General features: G+C 44.1%; 1 protein-coding gene across 3 annotated transcripts in view; it reads left to right on the plus strand.

Annotated features, from left to right (window-relative positions):
* The first annotated feature begins 402 nt into the window (after positions 1-402).
* The window catches only part of LOC147032217 (leucine-rich repeat transmembrane protein FLRT3-like), a 105,195-nt gene continuing 87,616 nt past the window's right edge, over positions 403-17,981 (plus strand). For 2 of the 3 annotated variants that reach the window (XM_085869611.1, XM_085869610.1), the window contains exon 1: positions 403-625. The gene's annotated coding sequence lies outside the window, so the exon portion shown is untranslated. The remainder of the gene's footprint in view (positions 626-17,981) is intronic. The other variant, XM_085869609.1, reaches the window with a different exon arrangement.

Raw genomic sequence — 17,981 nt, forward strand, 5'->3', positions numbered from 1 at the left:
AACCTATTGTTTTTGTTCAGACGAGCAAAAATGCCCAACGCCACGAAGACCAATGAAAATTTGGTCCAATGGACCAACGGGCCCCCGAGTTGTTTTTAAATACCAGGCATCAAACAAGGGAGCAGCTTGTACCATTTATAAAGTCTTTGGTATGACTCGGCCGGTCTCAAAGCGTTGCATGTCCTCGATTCTCCGAAGAGACATTTTATCACGTGCACAAGGCAGGAAGCACTGGGCTGAGACGAAAAGTGTCAACGGGACTCGAGAAGAGGCAAAAAGAAAGCGAAAGGAATTTTTGAAAGCAACGTGTGGGCGTGTCTTGTGTCGAAGGGGCGTGTCTTGTGTCGAAGGGGCGTGTCTTGTGTCGAAGGGGCGTGTCTTGTGTCGAAGGGGCGTGTCTCGTCCTGTCGGGAGGCGGGGCAGTGGGGCGCGTGGCACCACTGCAGTGTCGCGGAGCCTCGCTCTCTCGAGCCACTTGCAACAGCGTTTCGCTCGCTCGCCTCGCTGGCAGCCCGAGCAGTTATTGCATCCCTACAGCGCGGCTCAATGTAAAGGGGACTGTGAAGACCTCGCAGCGGAGACCTTGAGAGATACAGAGCAGCACTTGGAGTGGCCGCCCAGAAAGGTGATGAGTTTCTTTTTGCGCGTTTCTGCACTGTTCTGGGGGAGGGATATCTGCGCTTTGGGCTCAAAAGGCATGAGTTCATAATCTTTCTTGAGCTGTGTGGAGGGAGAAATTATGATGGTGAGCATATTGATGGTTATCGATCATTGCATCATCAAAGGGATGAGTCCCAGGGGCTGAGATTTGGCGTCCTGTCGGCTCTGTGTCCGATTAAGGAAAATGTGCGAAGAGTTTGGGAAATAGTGGGTTCTGGGGGGAAAGGGCGAGGGGGTAGTCGAACCTGCAATCATCTATGACAATGAACAAAGAGGTAGAAATATGGGGGTAACATAAAACAAATGCAATCACAGAAATAGCAGGATATACTTTGGAGAATATTTTGAAAAACTACCAAAAAGGAGCAACAACTCCCCCCAAAAAAAAACAACGTACGTGCACGAGACATCGGCATGTATGTCCGAAAGATGCACACCAAGGATCTACACGACAGACAGACACAACACAAATGATGTAAACAAAACTTTCGTGAAAATGAACATCAATTTTATCCAAAAATTTCATCGAGATATCCCATTGTTGTTATTATTATTATTATTGTTATTAATATTAATTATTATTACTATTCTAATCGTTGTGGGACTATCTCGTGCTCATCTGGGCTTGTTCGCCTCGTCACGTCCACGAGGTGAGCTTCGATCGATGGGATGTGTGCACACTAAAGGTGAAATAAGGCATGGAAATCGGATAAACAAAAAGATAAACGGATCATAAAGTACATAAAGTGGAAGCAAAATTGCCTTTTCCGCTCCTGTGAAACTGGGTTGAAATCGAAACTTCAAAGACAGTAGAAATTGTGGAGTCAAAGAGACATTCATATGATAAAAGATGAGATTTTTAAAATCCGTTCCGTTGCATTTTGTGGCTCACGTACGTGGACGATGTCAATTGCTATCGGCACAGGACAATGAATTGTCCGCTTAACATTACCTTGGAATACACACAAAGAAAGAGTGAGTTAGACATATCAAAACAGCTTTGACTTTGTCTCTCACATCCTACACTTTGTCGTCTATTTTGTTTTTTTTACTTTCTTTCACTGTGTTTGTATTTATCAGGAACAATGGCGAAACGAATGGGGATAGTTGGAGGAATTTGTACACTTGACGACGTCTCTTGGACGAGTTTGAGTATGGCAGCTGTATAGTGTTGGCTTTTTGTTTGAGACCAGCTGATTCAATTAAGCTTTGCCTATTGATATGATCAAGGATGAGATCGACGGGATCTACAATAGACGTAACGGAGGTGTCTGGAAGTGGACATGATAATTTGCCCACGAAAGGTCATAATTCCTGGAAATGGAAACGTCTTTATATAAATGCACTCAATGTAGGCGCCTTAAGGTGCACTTGGTGAACGCGTACCGTGTATGTCGCGTCGAGGTTTGTTGCAAAGTAAAAGCAGGTACATAGAAATTCCGAGCAACCACATTCGCTGTGTCCGTTTGTTATAGTTTCAGATTTCTGACCTCTATTGAATCTGATTCTTGCATCAGCACGTTGCCACCACCCAGCGATGAAATGGTGCATAATCTTAAATCGCTCTATAAACACACTGTGGAATTAAAAATGTTCTTGGGATTAAAAGAATATGACATGAGAATTGTGTAAAAGCAGAGGAAGCCAATGTCCCACGGGATGAGGGGTGGAGACTGAAAGTGAATTGTTTTGAATATATATATATGTGTATATATACACACACATATCATATTCTTCTTACCAGAACCCATGTCACATTGATCTTCAGTTTTCCAGTCTTCTTGATTAAGCATTGCTATGTGCAGTTCCTGTCTCGCTGCCTGTATCCTTCTTCAGCATGTTTATGTACTTGTGAGCTGCTCTGCTCCTACTTCAGCGTTCCATGTTTCGTGTATGTGTATATATATATATATATATATATATATATATATATATATATATATATATATATATATATATATATATATATATATATATATACACACACACACACACACATACAGGTTTACACAAACAATACAATATCACACCTTGGCTTATGTGTGCACATTGTAGATCTCCCCAAGTAGAAGATATCCAGAACACTATTGTGCTTCATGCTTGACCTTTTGTGAGATGCAGCTTTCATCACGAAAGGACAAAAATGCAGCTTGTGGTACTGGCTGGTTTGTCTGCAAGTGGGCCGATTCCACAATTATGCTTGATGCAGGCTGAAACGATACTACGGCAGGAGCAAACATTGGCCCAGCAAATAATCGCTCATTCCAGCGTGACCAGGACAATTTTCTGAACCGCAGAATCTCATTAAAGGGGTTGATATTCTCATGAAATCTGCTTCACGGAGCTTCTTCCACGTAAATTTTCCTCCAATTTCTAACGACAACTAATTGGCCGAGAGAGAGTTGCCTCTTTCCCCTGAGTATGTGGTGCTTGATTGCGCAGCATGATGGTTCATGTGGCTTCACACTCGCTCCTTGTTATCTTTCTGTCTCTCTCTGTGTCTCTGTCTCTGTCTCTCTCTCTCTCTCTCTCTCTCTCTCTCTCTCTCTCTCTCTCTCTCTCTCTCTCTCTCTCTCTCTCTCTCTCTCTCTGTGTGTCTCTCTCTCTCTCTCTCTCTCTCTCTCTCTCTCTCTCTCTCTCTCTCTCTCTCTCTCTCTCGGTTGATATCTCTATGTTGCAGTCTTGTCGAAGTCATATTAAGTAATACCCGTACACTTCCATTATACCATTAATGCAGCACAGCAATCGATTCAGTATAAACTGGGTGGGTGAGCAAACCGACCTCAGTAACGATGGTGACATCGTGGAGGGATGGGGAATTAATGAAAATTAACATTATATTGTAGGTATTTCGATGTGCTGTTCCATAGACTGTGGTGCTTGAAATAGCTCGATGGAAGGTGTGTATTTTGTTATTATTCAGATTTAGGACGGCGATAAAGATGAGATCGATCTTCCATGTATGAAAAATAATTTTTGAGAACATTATATTGCTGGGTTGCAGGAAATACGTGGCTTGTTTCCTCTAATGTTGTATTTCTTCTAGTTCTGGTTGTTATTTCAGCAGAAGTGAATTGCGGTCTGGTGCTGTGCCAGCAGTGAATGCTGCATCCAGAAGCAAGTTGCCCTTCAGAGGACATAAGTGTTTCAAAACATCATATTAGCAATGAGGGACTGACATGATAGTTCAGTAGTAACATGTTTATGCCTGGTGTTAACTTAACGGTTAGGGTGGTGGGTTTGGGATCCAAGTATCCTGCGTTCAAATCCCACTCAGCTGTTGAATTAATACCAGGTGCAATTGACTCTGCCTTCCATCCTTCTGAAGTTGGCAAAATGACTGCCAGCTTGCTGGTATCCTGTGACCTGTCCAGAATTGTGCCCAATAACCAAGGAGACTGCTTAGGCAGCACCAATGTCCTGCATAGAGTATGGCCCCAATGGATGAATGGATGGATGGTAGCATGATTGCCTTTGACCTCTCTAGTTTGGGTTCGATTCCCAAATTTTGCTGTCCCAAACCAATTATAAACTGCCACCTTTGTCTGCAGAGTATTACATGAGTGAGTGTGCCATTCTCCAGATGGATATTCAGCCAGGTGTCCCATCTGCTTGCATTTGCTAATGGATGTTGCAGATCCAATGTTATCTTTTGAAGAGTGTACTGCTGGGAGAGCAATAACCCCCCCCCTCCGTCCCCCATTTTTCGTTGATTTAAGTCCCCAGCAGGATAAAGGCCTATGTCTGGAATTGGTGAAAAAGCATTACAAACTATATGGATAACCCCAAAGAGATCAGTGTTAAACCACTCAATCAAATAGCCAACTCAATAGTGAACGATCCAGCATGTTCCATACATACTCACTGCATCTGCAATGCTGATGCTCTGGAAACTACACACACATTGGGGAAGCAGGGAGGTGGGGAATTGCAATCAAGTGAGAGAGGACATGAGGGGAGTGAGAGGAGTAAAGAAAAGAGTTGGAGAGAAGGTGGAGTTCTGGTGGGTAGGGAGGAAGGAGATTGTTTGAGGTGTATGAAGTGGGAAGTAGCAAAAAATTCTGCCATTCCTTCAGCCACCTATCCCATTGTTAGAGATATTGTATAATATTTTGTAGGCATTGGAGCCTTTACTTTTTCATAATTTGTTTGACATAAACAAAGGGTTGATATATATTGTTGTGGTCTTGGGGATCCAGCCTACTACGAGGGGAAATTCCCGGTTTCTCTCGAACTCACCCGGACCTGAGGCCACCGGAAGTGAATAACTTCACCCCTCGGTGGGTTGTGATGCAACTACAACACCGACAACGTAACTATGAATGCCAATCAGCGACCATGAGTCCCAGTGTACGTCCGTCTCACAACTGTTTAACTGGGGGTCCGGTGGCCTCCCGACCAGGGAACGTACCCTCAGCAAATGTGCTACTTACCTTACCTGGTGATCTTGAATGTGGCCGAGCTGTACTGCAAGCACACGCTGGACCTTGCAAACCAAACTGTCGGGAATGTCAACCTCCCAAGCTACGTATGTGTGGACAGTGCTAGACCAATGGTGGAAAAGATGGACACAGACAGATCAGAAATATATGCAACAAGAACAGGTTTATTTGCACACGTGAGGACCAGGAAAAAGCGGGGGGAGGGAACATATGAATTTTATTGGCACGGGGAGAAATGAGAGTTAAGGAATTTGTACAGCAATGAGATCAGAGAAAGAGAAAAGAGACAAAAGCAAACTTAACAAGCACCTTAGCTACCACTAACACAGTACATGGGCCCTAGCATTCCCAACCGCTATTCAACGCTGAGGGAGAGAAGTGGGAAGAAAGATTGTGAGGTGTTTCAGGTGCGTGGAGAAGAGTGGCATGCATGTGTATGTGTGTGTGTACTGTGAGTGTATTTGAAAAGGGAAACTGAGAAAGGTGCAGCAGAAAAGATGTGTGAGGGGATAGCCTAAGTGTGTCATCCAACCAGATGTGTCTGTAGTGTAGCTTGGTTTCAATCCTATTAATCGGCTTGGCTCCACCTGCCCCCTCGCAGCCTCAGCTACTCGCTTGTGATGACAGTTCATGAGGTAAAAAACAAAGGAGCGAAAATGCCAAGAACCAGCAGTGCGATCCCAGGGAACAGCGCCTGGCGCCCGCCAACGTCACGCCTCAGGGTTTCTGCAAATGACCGCTGAAAGTCGAGCAAACAAAACGATGTCAAAAGAACCCAAAGGTGCAAATGACCATTGAAAGGAGCCTCCATGACCGTTGAAAGAGCTGCAAACGACCGTTGAAAGAGCTGCAAACGACCGCTGCAAAAGAGCCTCCACAAACGTTGAAAGAGCCCAAACAACCGTTGAAAAACAGGTGTAAATGACCATTGAAAGAGCCACAAACGACCGTGCAAAAAGGCATCCACGAATGTTGAAAGAGCCCAAACGACCATTGGAAGACAGGTGTGAACGACCGTTGCAAAGGAGCCTCCACAAACGTTGAAAGAGCCCAACTGACTGATGAAAGACATGTAAATGACCATTGCAAGAGACTCAAACGACTGTTGCAAAAGACAGCTTCCAATGACCATTGAGAGTTTCCACGAGCGACCATTGCAAAAGTCATCCTCCAATGACCATTTAAAGGAGCCTCGAATGACCATTGAAAGGAGCATCGAGCAATCGCCCCGGGGTTCGCTCCTTTTATTATGCCGGCCTGGAAGCTTAAAAAATGTGCACGCCATTGGGCGGCGCTCACGCGCAGATTGGCATTCCTTCTCCCGAGCTTCGCCCATTTGAGTTTCTGCAGTGAGTCCTCTCAGTCGGGGATTCTGGCTGTCGTAAGAGTTGGACCTCCCTTGCCATTGCTTAAAGGCGAGTGAGCATTTGACTGGTTTCATGCACTCAAGAACGAATATGGGGAAACGAATGGAGGCAATTTCTCTCAGGTCAATGCTGACCAAACATTGGCCGGGCACGTGATGGCGATCACAAAGGCTTACAATGGGGTTAATGGTTGAGGGTTGTGGGATGAGGGATCTCCTTTAGAGCGGGGGAGTTTGAGGTTATATAACTGTATTTAATGTCTTGTTTGCCTTACGTGTGTGTGGGAACAGATCGTGTCAAACTATAGTCTGTATTAAATATAATTGCATGTACTTGCATAAGGGAGAGGAAAATAACAATAAATAAGAGAGAGAAATTAATAATAAAGGCAACATAAGGAAGAGATCGGCACACACCCGCATCAAATGGCGGGCAACACCTTACCGCCAACCTTCCATGTGCAAAAGAAAAATAGGGGGTGATCGACCTGTTCCAACACAGTTTGGATCCCACTGACCCATCTAAAGGTAAGGGACTATTCCAAACATTTATAAGGGAAATAACTACGCTGAAGGACTAACATGTTGTGAGTGCACATTTACACTCGCGGTTTCTTAAAACCGCAACTATATGTATGTATGTATGTATGTAGTATATATATATATATATATATATATATATATATATATATATATATATATATATATATATATATATATATATATATATATATATATATATATTGCATGCTTGCGTTTTTCAAGCAGATAAAGAAATCAATTAAATGAAGAATGAGTGACTAATATGAGCTCCTTATTTCTGGGCAGTCCAAACTCCATCCTTCTCCAAGCCGGGGAAAAGTGAACAAAAACAGAACTTGAAATCACTCAGAGCAGGTGATGTTACCATCAGTAATGCCAGAGATTACAGACATAGTGACCAACCTTCCAAATTATTGCTGTCAGCTTTAATTAAGTCAAAGTACACTAAGGCATGAGTTTTTTGCTTACCTTCCTGGAAAGAGCACGTGCTTACTGGAGCACGAGAAAGTAAACTTACTTTCCTGGAAAACGTGGAAACTTGTTATTCACAAACTTAATTTAATGAAATCCAATGGGAAAATAGGTTTGGTTTGAGACACCAAAACCTCCGCAAAAAATTTAAGCAAATAATGTTTATTCATAATTTGGCCACATAGAAAGTATGAAACATTTATATCAGTGAGCCAATAGTGAGAAAGTGCTTGATATATTTGATGAAGCAAATTGTGCTTGCATTATGATTGTCGCCAAATACATCAAGTGAAAAAGAATGAGTGATCAAAGCTCTTTATTTAACAGTTGTGGGTCATGTGGTGTGCCATTGTCTATGGTCACATAACGCTCCAGGAGCAGCTCTATGTTTGGCAGGTTCATTCCTAGATATTTTCATTTGCGGAAATTTACAGACAATTTTGTGATTTTTTTTTTCTGCAATTCTGTCTTCGAGTTGCAGTAGCATGCCAAATTTCAACTTTCTAGCCCACCTATAAAGTACGAGACATTAATGTCAGTGATTGAGTAAGTGTGTGTATACATACATATACATATACATATATATATACATATATATATATATATATATATATATATATATATATATATATATATGTATATGTACATACATAATATTAAACGTAATTAAGCCTCCAAACCCATTGGCTGGAGAGCCGGCTTGATTCTACTCACAATAATGGCCAGGAAGAAAATCATACATCCACCATGTTGGTTTTCTGGTAAGCCTAAGATAGCTTTGGAAGTGTCATATTCACAATTTGAATTATCCGAGCCATATAACTGTGATGTATTGCCCTTCCTTGGGTGAAGTACAAACAATCAGACCGACCACGATGCACTCAACTTCACAAAAGTTTTATTCACAACACTCAGCTCCATTGCTTGTCCCGTGTGTCACACATGCGCACGCGGCACTCACATCAAACCCAAGGAAGGGCAATACATTACAATATCTCCCCCTTTAATTACAAATCCAACCGACTGGATGTTTTGATACATGGGAGGACTGATGCAAAGGAGTTGTTACAGACACAGATTTAGGTGACATGGACAAACGCACCGGACTGGCAGCGGGTGCAGGGACAGAAACTTCGGGCGGAGACGCATTACTGACGACTTCAGATGCAGGCTCCGAAACAACAGTTGCTTTCTCGGACAACGGAGCAATAACTGGATGAATCACAGAATTTGCATCATCCACCAACTCAATATAACGCAGATTGATGTGATCCACATGTTTCCTAACTGTATGCCCATCTTTCAGCTTGACACAAAAAACACGAGTTCCTTCCTTGCTAATAACAACACCTGACAGCCATTTTGCTCCAAGGCCATGGTTCAGTATATAAACAAGATCATTTACAGCAAAGTCACGCATTGCAGCTGTGTGATCATGATTGTATTTCTGTCTCTGACACTTGCTATCAACAGTTTCATTGATCTCAGGATGAACAAGAGAAAGTGTGGTTTTGCGTTCTCGCTTCATAAGCAATTTGGCTGGAATCACTCCAGTTGTGGTATGTGGTCTGGATCTGCAACCTAGCAACATGCGTGACAAATGCGTTTGAAGCGAACCTTGAGTAACACGCCTTAACCCTTGCTTGATAATCTGTACAGCACCCTCTACCTGACCATTAGAAGCGGGTTTAAACGGAGCAGAATGGGTACGTTTGATACCATTCAATCTCATGAATTCCTGACATGTAAAACATGAACCATTATCACTTACCAAACACATCAGGTAGACCGTGAGTCATGAACGTGACACGTAAATTCTCAATGGTGGCAGCAGAAGTGCTGGTAGACATGATAGAACACTCAATCCACTTGGAAAATGCATCAATGACAATAAGGAACATTTTCCCTAACAACGGACCTGCAAAGTCAACATGAATCCTGGACCAAGGTTTGGAAGGCCACGACCAAAGACTCAGTGGTGATTCTGCTGGTAACTTGCTGAGCTGCGTGCACGTATCACAACAATGAACACAAGATTCAAGTTCAGGATCAATACCAGGCCACCAAACATGAGACCTTGCGATAGCTTTCATCGTAACAATACCAGGGTGGGTACTATGTAGTTCAGAAACTAACTTCTCTCTTCCCTGCTTTGGGATGATGACACATTGGCCCCAAAGTAAGCATTCTGACTGGACAGATAACTCATCTCTACGACATAAATATGGTTTGTACTCTTCTGAGGCTAGTATACGGGACAAATCGCCAGTCATAACACAATGCTTAACTACAGACAACACAGGATCTCTGAAAGACCACAATCTCACTTGAGCAGCAGTGACTGGAGAATTGTCACTCTCAAACACATTCATCGCTAATACGTAGGTCAGCAGGTTGAGGGGTATTGTTACAATCAGTGATAGGTACCGAAAGTCGACTCTGCATCAGCACAATTCCCAGTGCCAAGCCTGTAACGAATAGTATTGTGACGTCCACGGGACTTGAACAGTCCTGCCAACGTAGAATGAGCTGAAACGATGGAGGCGGTTTATCCTTTACAACCCAAAGATGGCGGTTCTAATCGCTCTACCGCAAACGGGACGAGGAAGGTGGCACGAGTCGCTTTTCACTGAGTTGATAACGTTTATTTCTCTAACCAGAAATAACAAGACTCGGCAAGGGGAGGGATCCGGGGCGATTCGACGGGATGGTGATGTGGGTTCGGGCGTGGGGAAAACACAAACAATTCCAATGGATATACAAATATATAACCCTCTAAGGCGCCAGGTGCGCGCGCGCGCGCACACACACACACACACACACACACACACACACACACACACACACACACACACACACACACCCACACACCCACACAAAACGTAGCTGGCCCGTGGTGTAAACGCAACAGTCCCTGGATTGGCATCGGATGAGCTGGCGTTGCGCTCGTCAGGGGCAGGAGACACCGTGGTGCTGTCGACCTCCTGGTGTCGACGCAAGTCCGCTCACAGCCGCCAGGGAGCCAGTTCTGGCGCCAAGTTGCAAGCAGGAGAGGGAGGCAGGTCCGCCCGCCGTTCGACCCCGTACTCCGAGCCAGCAGAACCCCAGAGCCAACCGAGGTGAGCACAGCAAGGCCACGAGACACGATGAATCCAGGATCGAATCAGCGCAACAACACAGCACGCTCCCAGCACAACAGCCTTCACCAAAACGGTTTTTCTTTACCGATCTTCTTCCTCCCACCCTTTTCCCCGAACAGAACCTTTTTATCCTCGAGTCCTCGTCACTTCCAATCGAGCCGTTTTATTGGCCCCCCGCCGTCACCTTCCACCAATCGTGATCACGGTGCGGAGCCATCCGCAGCACTGTCCTGTGACGTCACGGCAAGCCTCCAGGGAATACTAAAAGGGGTTTACGCATACACACTGACCCTAACCCGTTTCCCTAACTAATTACGCGACAATTACCATTTCCCCCTTGAAGAAATGGACATTTACTAGACAACTTATCACCACTGAATTGCTACTTATTACATCGAGATCCTGGTAAAACTCGAACAGCATGGCATACCAAATTAAACATCCTAATTACCCTTTGAATGCATACCCCCCACCCCCCCCCCCCCAGACGTAACAGTCGAATTGTAACCAGACAGCGTCAAGGCCTACCGCTGAACACGTGATGACGCATTGGTGTTGATTCCCTTGTTCTCTGAAAACAAGAAGGTGAGCGGTTTGTGATCAGTTTCAAGCTCAAATTTATGACCAAACAAATACGGATGCATCTTGGTTACCCCAAACACACAGCGTCATGCTTCTTTATCAACCATACCACAGGCTCTTTCAGCTTTTGTCAAGCTTCTGGAAGCATACGTAATAGGTTCTAACTTGCCCGACTCATTGGCTTGTTTTAACACACAGCCTACCCCATCGGCACTGGCATCACATGACAGTACAAGATGCTTACATGGATCACAATGAACAAGCAACTTGTTAGAACACAATAGACCTTTAGCTTCCTTGAAGGCATCATCCTTGGCCTTGCCCCATATCCAAGTTTTCCCTTTCCGAAGTAACTGATGCAGGGGTTCCAGCACTGTGCTCACCCGCGGCAAGAAACTGCCAAAATGGTTGAGCAAACCCAAAAAGAACGTAATTGTGACACATTTTCTGGTTTGTGTGCATTCTTGATTGCTTCGCCTTTGGAATCACATTGCATGATCCCAGCGGCAGTGACTCTTCTGCCGAGGAATACAACTTATAGCGCCATAAACACACATTCCTTATGTTTCAGTCTGAGTCTTACTTTGTCCAAATGACGCAGGACTTCCTCCAGGTTACTCAGGTGTTCTGTATTGTTGCAGCCTGTGATCAGGATGTCATCCTGCAACACGACACCCTTTGGCACAGATTTCAATAGACTCTCCATATTTCTCTGAAAGATGCCAGCTGCTGAATGTATTCCAAAAGGACAGCGATTGTAGATGAACAGCCCTTTGTGAGTATTGATGCATGCGAGTTTCCTTGACTCCTCATCCAGGTCTTGTGTCATGTAGGCAGACATCAGATCCAACTTGCTGAATGACTTTCCACAAGCTAATGATGAAAACATGTCATCTGCTTTGGGCAGTGGATACTTATCCTGCAAGGAGTGGTGAGTTATGGTCACCTTGTCATCCCCACAGATCCTCACTGCTCCATCACCTTTCAGGACTGGAACAATTGGACCAGCCCATTCAATAAACTCAACAGGAGAGATGACCACCTCACTCTGAAGTCTCTCAAGTTCACATTTGATCTTTTTCCTCATCAAGTAAGGAACAGACCTAGCTTTACAGTTGATGGGCTTTGCTTCTGAGTCCAGATGAATCTTAACTTTCATCCCCACGAAGGATCCAATTCCTGGCTCATACAGAGCTGGAAACTTATCCAGCACTTGAGCACAACTGGAAGCCTCCACTGAGGATGGCTTTTTGATCTCATGCCAGTTCAGCTTTATGCTCTCAAGCCAGTTCCGACCGAGTAATGTAAGGCCATTGCCTGGTACAACCCACTTAGGCAGTTCATAAGTCACACCATCATAAGACACACTGACATCTATGCTGCCAATCACCAGAACAATTTCCTTGGTGTAGGTACGAAGTTTGGCCTTCACTGGACTCAATTTGGGTTTCACAGTCCCACAATTTGTCAAATGTCTCCTGGCTCATAATTGACTGACTCGCCCCTATGTTCACTTCCATTGACACCTGCTTCCCATTCAACTGAAGATCAACAGTTATCGGTGCGTTGCAACCATGGATTGTATACATCTCGTACTCCTCACCATGCAGTGACGACTCATCAGTTCCAGAAACATGCTCGCCATCATCCACATGATGGGTGGTGACAATACTATCACCACTGCTGGATTGGGAACACCTCTTTTGAAAATGCCCGATCTTGCCACATCCATTACATGTGTACCGCTTGAAACGGCACCGGTGAGCCATATGATTTGCACCACAACCCCAACACAAGTTATTGGGGCCTCTTGCTGCCGATGAAGCAGGTTTCAAACACACAACTGGCTTAGGTGTAGCCTTATACCCAGATTGAGCAATCATATTTATAGTATCTGCACTTGAAGAGTTCTGGCTCTTTGACGAGATCTCCTTCAGGTTTTCAGCAGTTATCATACACACCTGTGCAATCTTCACTGCTTTTCCTAGGTCAAGGTCGTCTTCTTGAGCAAGGAGTTTTCGTAAGATGACATCATGATTTACCCCAATCACAAAAATGTCTTGGAGCATCTCATCCAGCACAGCACCAAACTGACACGGTTCTGCTAAACAGCGCAGATCAGTGACAAAACGGGAAATGTCCTGATTTTCCTGGCGAGGGTGTGTATAAAACTTAGACCTCAATTTGATTAGACCAGCTTTCAGGTTGAAGTGGTGCTTGACGAGCTCACAGAGTTCTTCATATGGCTTGTCGGTAGGTCGCCATGTTGACAGCACACAGTCAGCAATACAACACGACGACGGACGGCATCACCAACAGCCGCCATGTTGTTGGCCACAAAATACTGGTCCGGCCTCTCGACAAAATCCGCCCAATCCTCCCTATTGGAGTATTCACGGATAATGCCGACATTCGCCATCGAGACACGGATAGTTTTTTTAACCTCGTCGCCACTTGTAATGTTGTGATGTACAAACAATCAGACTGTTTGATTGATTTTGACCACCTCACCATGCATCTCATCCTGCAAGGATATTCATATTCGAGTATATGAATCAGTCAGACATAGACGCTAACAGCTTAAAACCAAAAACCATATATATATATATATATATTCTATATATATATGCATTCAATTTCACGATGGTTTTATTGAGAGCACTCGGCTCCATTGCTGGTCCCGTGCGTCACGCATGTGCACATGGCACTCACATCAAACCCAAAGAAGGGCAATACATCACAATGACCATGATGTATTATATATGAACATAAGCAGTTGGCATGTTTTTGCTTCATGTACATAAGCTGGGTTATTTTTTTTTCTGAGACCGATCTAGGCAGCGTTCTGGCAAATACACCGCCCAAATAAAAGGCTGAGCAATTTATTTGATAAATGAAGGTTTTTGTATGTAAGTTTGGTTTTAAACCAAGTTGTCAAGGCTGAATAGTGTGAAAATATATAAGGGTCACCCATCATCATCAATGAATGACTATTGCAGGCATCAATTGCAGGATCACATAAAACTGTGCTGCTTCCCTGCATTGCAATGCAGCCATTGGAAGTGTCCTTTCCAAAATTTTTTGCCAACAAAGTCAGTTCCCAGTGCACCTCGCATTTGGCATGACACTCAATAAATAAGACTCAAGATCAAACTTTGCAAAGAGTTGGAGTACACCTGCATGATCTCAGCCAACGAGATGTTGCTGCTCACATTTGCCATCCTCAAAATATTTGGTATGCATTCGTAGCAGATTCATTCAACAAAACCAAAAACGTTGTAGATATAAGAGAATGCCTACATGTAGGTATTATAAATACAGCTTTATATGTTTAATGAAATGTATTGTTCTTGCATTTAATTCTCTAAGCAACAAAAAAAACCTCAAGTAAATCAACAATTAATGATGAGAATGAGCTCTTTATTTCAAACTTTAATACATTAGTAAAAATTTTTTTAATGTAAATATGTTAAAAGTTATTTTTGAAAAAGTGGAAGAGGCATGTGTTAGCATTGCCTAGCAACCAGTTTGAGCGTAAGCTCCATTGTCTTGGATCCTGTGACCTGCAGTGAGCAGAGCAACTCTGTACCAACTGACTTTTATTCGTGGATATTTTCGTTTACAGACATTTTATGACTGTTTTGTAATTTTTCCTGGGATGTTGGCTTTGAGTTGCATCAGTGTGCAAATTTCAGCTTTATATCTCACCGAGAAGGTACTAAACATTTATATGAATCAGTGAGTCAGTTAGTGATATATATATATATATATATATATATATATATATATATATATATATATATATATATATATATATATATATATATATTGTTGCAGCCACGGGTACCGAGACACCTGCTGTCACTCAGGGGGATTAATCCCCGGTTGTCCTCGCTGGAGCCGGACCTGGGGCCATCGCTCACAATTAATGTTGCGGTACGGTGGGTTGTCTTAAAACCAAAAATGCCACCCAGTCAACCACGATTTCCTGTGTCCACCGTCTAATTATTCCATTTAACTAGAGGTCACGTGGTGACCTGAGCGGGGAGCGCGCCCTTGGCAAAGCACCAATGTTATCTGATTAGATTTTAATTAGGGCGGCTGAGCGTTTTAACCGCTGGTGCGTGCCGACGATTTTTTTGGTCAAATCTGTGGTAATTGCCTCCCAGTCTATCTTGGCCCAGACAATGCTAGATCAATAGAAGGAAAGGACAAACACGGGCAGGTTGGAAATCGACAAATAATTTATTAATAATAAAATAAATAAATAGAAAGAACTTTTTATTTGCTGAGGTAAATATAGAATTTCAAAGCAAAATCAATCAAAATGCCAGGAAAGAGACAAAGAGCAGATGCTTATCGGGGGTCGACTTACAGCTAAACACAGACAAGAGTACCCAGCAGATCATTCAGGGGGAGGGGAGGGGGAGAATCTTCTCGCTCACCAGAAAGTCGTCCGTGAAGCGAAAACGTCCTGAAAATGCGTGTGTGCGTGTCACATCCGTCGCCAGCACCCAGCTTTGCCGAGCACCCTCTCGCGGGGCAGCCTTGAATGCCAGTCAAAGTCTGGAGGGCACCGAGATCGTCCGTCGCGGGTTTAGACCCTGGTGTTGTTGGTGATCGATCCGTACCTCACTTGTTGGTGGCGCTGCTCACACCCACACGCGCACCACACGCTCGCTTGCCGAAGCACTGGAAGATTGAATTGTCTCTTCGGCGCTGGTCAGACACCCGCTTCTTTGTCGCTTTTCTCGCCCTTTGCTTTTTCCTCTCTGTACTTTTTCTCCTCAGACTTTTTCTCTTCACACTTTTTCTCCTCAGAACGTCTCTCTTTCTCTTCAGAACGTCTCTCCTCACAGAACGAACCTCACGCTTTCTCTCGCTTGTTTTTATATCGCCGGGCTGTCTCCGCAGGGTGCTGTCCGCCCCAAGCTCACCCCGCCCCACCGGGGCACGGTTACCATGACGACCTGTGCGCTCTCAAAAAAGGAGAGCGTCGGAGCTCCTGAAAGAATGTTGCTGAGGAAAAATGAGGGTGGGCTTCAGAGCTCGTGAAAGAAATGTGTGTGAACGTGTCTGTCATAAAGAAAAAAGCTTCCCATAAGAGAGGGGATCTATTCTTTACCCTTCTCAACACATCACATTTAAGATCCCATTAGACATGGGGATGGGGCTAATCTGGACATGCATTTCACGAAATAACTGTCTGAGGACCTGGATGTGTGGATGTATTCATCAGACTCTGAAATCCGTAACAATATATATATATATATATATATATATATATATATATATATATATATATATTTTTTTTTTCCATATATATCGTTATGTTTGTGGGGTAGATGGAGGAACTTCAAAGTAAAGATAGGATTGTATGGAGTAGCTTGGTCCGTGGACAGGCACGAGACATTTTGATGTAAATTAAGTTGGGAAACTGTCAGCTTAAGTTGTTACATGTCACCACACAGGGTGGGGGGGGAGGGGTGGTGGTGCTGTGTTAATTAGCTGGGGTTTAAGGATAATTTCTCCCAGTTTGTGAATGCCCACATAACCTTTTCCTTTGTTTTTTCATTTACAAGTCCGGTGATAAAAAGGAATCTTCTCCTTAAGACAACAACAACCGAGCCGAACATTCCAAGCAGGCAAAAACTCTGCCTCCAGGAATCATGACTAGCAAGCCACGCCCTTACCATCAAAAGGTTCGGCAGAGAAGAAAGGAGTGCGAGGTTCGAGATTGGGGGCAAAAAGGATCTAGCTCGCTGGCTTCCCCTTGACATGGTGAAGAAGGCTGCATGATTCTCGTGTTTGTGCTGAGGCGAATTTGTTCATGCGCTGGAGAAAAATTCAAGCTATTACTGTTCGGCTGAGTTGAGAAGTGTGTACGTTTCTGAGAAGTGAAGAAGAGCGCGTCTCTCGGCAATAACTCGGCTTGATCCCGTTGTGTGTTCGAAGAGGAATACGGCCATTGTGGCGAGCGGACCTGGTACAGAGACGAGGATTGAGGCAGAATCGGCAGTCGGGAGACAAACAGGAGCATGAAGATAGGAGCGTGAGGTACATTATTGGAGACAAGAAGGATCTAGCTTGCTGGCTTCTCCTCAACACGATGGAAAAGGCAGTGTGAATCCTGTTGTTCATTTGTGTGAATCTGCATGCGTGATGGAGCAAGACGCTAGCCATTAACTGTTTGGCTGGGTCGTGTGAGACCATGCCTCGGAGCCTCATGTTGTGCCTTCGGGGAAGAAGGTGGCGCCATTTGGCAGAGGAGCGGTGTTGGCAAGTGCGATCATGAAAAAAGCTGCACGGTGGTTTCTGAGCCATGGTGTTGAATATCATCACCCGAATTGCCTCCTGCAAGTTTCTCGCCCAGAGAGCAGCTTGGCGCCATTTTTGCAGGTTTCCAATGCAGCACGATGCGGGTTCGATCATCAAGTTCTAAAAGGTCACTTCTGGATGTGAAGCAAAGTGCCAGAATAAAGGAGGGATTTTTAGTTTGTTTTATCTTCTCCCCTTGTCTATTTTTGTAACTGTGTGTGGAGGTGCCTCAATTTTTGCCTTTAATTTACCTCACGTTTTATTATCATGTTTGATTTATTTCCATTATGAATGTTTGATTGATGTCCATTCAATCCGAATTGATTGAAAGTTGCTTGTGTCTATTCGTTGTGGGTTCGAGTATAAACCCTTGTCCTCCGTCAGGGTGAATGCGTCTGGCATGTGCTTTGCTGCCCCCATAGCGCACATGTTGTAATCTCCAAGGATCACATGTTCGCC

This window comes from Eptatretus burgeri, chromosome 2, assembly GCF_056783735.1.
Source record: "Eptatretus burgeri isolate ZD-2024b chromosome 2, Ebu_testis_v1, whole genome shotgun sequence".
NCBI lineage: Eukaryota > Metazoa > Chordata > Myxini > Myxiniformes > Myxinidae > Eptatretus > Eptatretus burgeri.